Genomic DNA, 5,898 nt, shown 5'->3' on the forward strand with positions numbered 1-5,898 from the left:
GGCTGAGCCCACCCCCTTCAATCATTAACTAAGAAAATGCCCTGCAGCGGATTTTATGGAGTAATTTTTTTCAACTGAGGTTTCCTCCTTTCAGTAACTTACAGCTTATATCAAAGTTGACATAAAACTTGTCAGTACATTATGCAAAAGTAAATTGATGTTATTTATAGTACTGAGAAAATGACTCCAGTATCCTTTTGGCAAGTGGTGTGAGCTTTCCTCGTTGTACAAACAGGCTGCCACTCTGGCCATCACAGGCCCGTCCTAAAGTCAGTTTTTGGCCTTTCAGCCTGGAGTGGGTCTGGGGATCCATATCGAGGTCTGCGGCTGGAGAGTCTACATATCATCCATATCATTTATAGTATCAGTAGCACTCACAGAGATAGTGATCCCCTGAGAAACTCTGACTGAGCAAGTTGGGGAGCGAGGCCGGGCAGGAGCCATCTGTGGCCAGTCAAAGATCACTGAGTGGTTTTTTTCCTCCTTGGCTGACACCTTTCTTCCCCTTCTTGGCTGCTAAGTATACTTCATGGCTAATCGTATTTCAGATTCTGATCCAAAACAAGAAGAGGGAGCATCTCTTTGAGGATGTCACAAGGCCACTGTAATTCCTGTGGCTTTAATGACTAGCCACAAACTTAGTGGCCTAAAGAGCAACACAGATTTATTCGCTTTTTAGAGGCCAGAAGCCCCAATGGGTCTTGGATACTAAAACATGAGCCTACGGAACTGTTTCCTGGTGGAGGCTCAGCTCTGCAGCTGGAAATCCCCAGCAGGTTTGGATTCCTGGACACAGTGCTCCAGTCTCTGCAGCTGCGCTGTCCGCCATTGGCCCTCTTTCCTCCATTGATAAGAGTTCGTTAATAAGAACTCTTGTGATTACATGTAGGGCCCAGTCTGATGTTCCTGGGTAAGTGCCCACCTCAAGGTCCTTCATTTATCCATGTTTACAAAATCTCTTAGCTGTATAAGATGATTTCTATATATTCCAGGGACCGAGATATGGTTGAACTTGGGTTTTAAAAGGGGGTGTGTGGCATCTTTCAGTCCACAAGTGAGCACCTCTTCCTAAAGCACCACCCTTCAATCATGGATCCTACTGAGGGGGTGCTGGTTAGGAACTGTGCCTTCAGCTAATGCCACAATATGTACTTTAGCTAATTGTGGGTAAGGCATACTACTTTAGGACAGCTACTGCATTTCCTGATCTTGGGCCATGAAAGAGCCAGGACTTACTTACTGGCCAAGGTTACCTGATGTGGCCACATTAAACCAGGATGGGTGGGTGTCTGGCTGTGGCAATTTTATTGAGAGCAATCAGACTTTTTATACTTATTAGACATAGCATATAGTGGCAGTTGTCAGGGTCAATATAGTAGCAGTTGCCAGTATACAATGTTTGTAGCAATACAAGGTACACGAGATTGATGTCCAAGACCAGTTGTCCTGTGAAGTTTCCCGGCTTCCTAAGGAAGCATACAGAGAAACACAGTGGTCTGAATGCTTCACTGCCTGAGGGAATGCTTCCGTCTCTCAGGAACTGGAAGGCCACTGTGCCCCAGGAGCCTGGCCTCTAACCTGAAAAGCCCAGGAGGCATGCCTGCCAAAGCTGCTAGGCCAGGCCAATGCTATTAATTCTTTGTAGGGACACCCTGGAAGAAAGTCTTTCCTCGACAGCCAATTTGTGAGAGCAGAGAGGCACTTGCATTTTGCCCCCTTCTGGGTTAGTGTTTGAAGGTTGAGGAACAGGGTCTTTTGCTCTGCATTTCCCTGACCACCTACTGTGTTCCAAGCATGCTCAGGATGCTGATCTGCTGAAACACTCACCCTCCATCAATGCAGGAGAAAATGATAAGACAGAGGTGGCATGCTTTTGTGGAATCTGAGAATGCTATCTGTTGTCCATTGGTGCTGTATAAGTGATGGGGGGGACAGGACATGTGAGCTAGGCTTCTCAGGGATTCAGTATTAGGAGGTAGTTCACAGGATAACCACAGAGTCGGCCAATCAAGGAGATAGAGAGACCTGAGCATGCAGAAGGACCTTGCCAAGTCATGGGCCTCGTTGGGAACTGCAGACATTGGCCAGGCCAGGCCAGGCCAGGCCAAGGTTGTGTCAACAGATGTGTGAACAAGAAATCCTGGAAAGAAGCTGTGTCTGCAGAGATTGACCAATCAGAACTGGAGTACTTTGGAGAGATTGGAATGCTCAGATCTAGAGACTGATACCATGTCATTTAGCCTCCAGGACAGCCATTCCTTGCCCACCTCTGTGTCAGAACTAGTATCCTCTGACTAAAAGATTTAAAAAAAAAAAAAAAAAAAGCTTTGGAAGGGATCTATTGACTTAACAGACACACCATCTTCTGTCAACTCAAAAGGGGAGATTACCATAGATAGTGAGTGTCTTGGACCTATAGGAAACCTCCCCATTTTCTAGAACTGCCTGTTAGATGTTTTGACCAATGTATTTTAACTTGCCTTGATTTATGACAGTTTTGTAAAATTATAAAACTTCATGAATCAGATTCCACATTGGGATATAGAATTTGGGGTAACCTAATCCCATGTTCCCAGACCATAGTTGCTCAAAATGTCTCCAGAATAAACTACGTCTCACTCCCTTTAAGTTGAGATGTGGGTTTTGCATTCATTCAAAGGTGAATACACTGTGAATTTATCTAGTCAAAGGCCAGGGTAGGGAGTCAGGGGTGGAGGACAGAAGGGGTTAACCATGCAATTTAGGGTGAAAATGAAGCGTACCTTTATAACTTGACTTTTTAAATATTTAACAACGGCGACATGTTTTCTATTGTTTGAGATTTCACACCTGTTTGTCACTACGGAAATTATTTCCTTAACTACCTCCACACACCATTGTCACATCTGTTGCCTCCACTTTAGAGATGAGACTCTGGTAAGACGCAGCTTCTGCCAAAGGCATGCAGGGTAGGAGGCAGAGCCAGGGCTTGAGAGCCGGTGCTGCCCACCAAGTTTCTGATTCTCTACACCTCAGCACATAGTGCAGATTTCATTGTAAAGGTAAAGAGAACCTGGAAAGATTTTAAAGCATGGGAAGTGACAATCATGTCCCCTACATGTTTATGGAGTTGAGCAGACAAGCAAATAGTTAACAGAAGCAGAGGCACCTTAGCCCTCGGCACAGTACGCTTCGTCATTTCCCTTCTGAGCTTCCAATATGGACTGTTGGAAGGTGTTCTCCTTATGTATATGGACTTTGGGGTCACTTAAATACTTTGTCCTTGACACTAATTGTGGGAAACTGGGCAAAGTACTCAGACTTTTCCTTGTCTGTTGTGTAAGGTTGTTGCTATTCCCATTTCCGAGGGTCTGTGTACAACGTGGCTGATAGCACCTTTACCTCCTTCAGCCATCTTCTCTCCTGGAGTTCTTCACCTCTCTCCAGCTATCCTTAGTTTAGGAATTCCCCCATTGGTTTTTGTTTTTTTTTCAGTGTGGACTGAGTATTTAAACCTTTGTCTTGTGTGTGTGAATGAAGGTGCTGCAGAGGCCAGGAGTGTGTCAGATTCCCTGAAGCTAGCTAGAGTAACTCAGGGGTGAGAGATGCCTGACATGCATGCTGGGAATTGAAGTCGGCCTCTCTACAAGGGCAGTGTGTGCTCATCACTGCTGAGCCATATCTCTAGCGCCTCTTCCAATGCCTGGGTAGACTTCATCTAGTCTGCTTCTGCTATCCCTTTAGCTATCTGCTGAGAGCGTCTCCACCAATATGCCAGGCTAAGCCACTTCAATGAATATGTTAAAATTCCCAACTCCCAGAATAGAGTTCTCTAGATACAAGGAATCTCTGTCTTGGGACGGACTTGGTGTGTCTTCTTGGCTCTAGAAGCGATTGCTTTGCTCTGAATCACTTTGCCTTGCTCAAATCTACCCTTATTCTCGCTCAGTGGTTCTCACCCATCCGCATGCTACAGCCCTTAAAGACAGTTCATGTTGTGATACCCCCGCAACCACAAAATTGTTTTCATTGCTACTTCCTGGCTGTAAATTAGCTACTGTTATGAATCATATAAAACTCTGTGTTTCCTAATAGTCTTGGGCAACCCAGAAGCCATTTGGCCCCCCAAAGGAACGGTTGTGACCCACTGGTTGGGAAGTACTAAGGCCTAAAGCTCCTTTCTCTTGCATTCTCCAAGTGGTCAAGTTATCACATCTGCTTAATTGAAACTCTTACGAGCCCCTTTCAGCCTCATTCTACCTGTGTCCATGTCTACCCTTGTCCTAGCTGAGGTTACCATCAGCTGTATTAAAAAAAAAGAAAAAAAACCAACAAAAAACCCACAATCCATTTATAATGCCAGTTCTGTGGCTGACTTTTCCTGGAAACACCTGAGATTATAAGACTATTCTTTTACAAGTTTATTTGTGTGTGTGTGTGTGTGTGTGTGTGTGTGTGTGGTCCCTAAAGTGGCTACGGTGTTAAGCTGACAGTACAAATCAGTGTTGTCCTGGAGAGGCCTGGTTCCAGGCTGGTTAAGAGGAGTTTTGGTCCAATGATCTGTATTTCCACACACTGATTTGTACTGTCAGCTGGTTTTCTTCCCCTGTGAAACACTAGGCTTAGGGCAGCTTAGAGGAGAACCTGACTTAACTCACTCATGGTCAAAGAGCACAACTCTGTTGTGTAGCAGCCCTGGAAGAGAGACTGTGAGGCAGGCAAGTCACTGACATCAAAGGCTTACCTTTGATAAGAAATCAGAGATTAACCTAGACTTCCTTTGTCCAATAGCAGCCAGGTCCTGCCCTGCCCAGTATAAACTGCCCCCTCCCTTTCCTTTTCCCATTCTTTCCCATGTCCTGGAGTCTGAGTTCAGCCAATGAGCACTCACAGTCCTCAAGAGAGAATAAAGCGACCCTAAAAGTGAGAAGGGCAAAGGGAGGCCATAGCTGTTCCTCCTACAATAGGGACCCCTGACTACCCATGACATACACAGGCTGTCAGCATCCAGAGCTCTTATATTTAAATTGGTTGACATCTTGCTTTTAAATCTGCCTTAGTTTCAATTCATGGTGTAAATCTGTATGCTGAGGAGGTCTGCTTAGCCACTAAGAGCTTTGATGGACCAAAATCACTTAGTTTTAAGAACTTCTGGGCCCAACCTTTGAAGCAAAGTTCAGTAAGATGCTGGGTGCAAATGGGCTGTCTTCACACAGCTTTAACTATTGCTAGCTTGCTCTCTGGAAGTCTCTGGCAGAAATCAGAAGGTCCATGGCAGTGATCTCCGTGAGGTATTTACTGTGCTATTTGAGTATCAGGTCTGACATCCAAACCTGCAAAGATTTTCCTCACGCTAAGGAATTGCAAAGACTTTGTTGATATCCAGTGTATTTCTGTACAGAAAGTGCCTGCCAAAGGGGCAAGGGGGAGGAGGGAATTGAGTTGGCATTTAAGTAAATTAATAGGAATAAGAGAAACTAACCAATTGCCATGGAACCATATAGCAATAAACGCTGAATCCCAGGTAGCTAGCAGTCTTCTAATCAAGTGTTAAGACGTCAATTAACGTTAAACCACCTACATCACCTACATTAAGCGCATGCAAAGCTTCCTTGGAAGCAAACATTATGCAGACAAACAGGTACAATAGAGGTCAAATACCAACCTAGAACTATCTAGAAGGCTGATGTACGGACAAAGCGTTAAGCTCTTCCGGGGAAGCTGTGGTGGCTCTGAAAAGAGCCTTTGTGGGGGATGGAAGGGAGACGGGGCGCTCAAGCGCGCTCCCCACGGATGCGGCGGGCCAACTGGATGTCCTTGGGCATGATGGTGACGCGCTTGGCGTGGATGGCGCACAGGTTGGTGTCCTCGAACAGCCCCACCAGGTAGGCCTCGCTCGCCTCCTGCAGCGCCATGACG

This window comes from Mus pahari, chromosome 4 (genome assembly GCF_900095145.1).
Source record: "Mus pahari chromosome 4, PAHARI_EIJ_v1.1, whole genome shotgun sequence".
Lineage (NCBI taxonomy): Eukaryota > Metazoa > Chordata > Mammalia > Rodentia > Muridae > Mus > Mus pahari.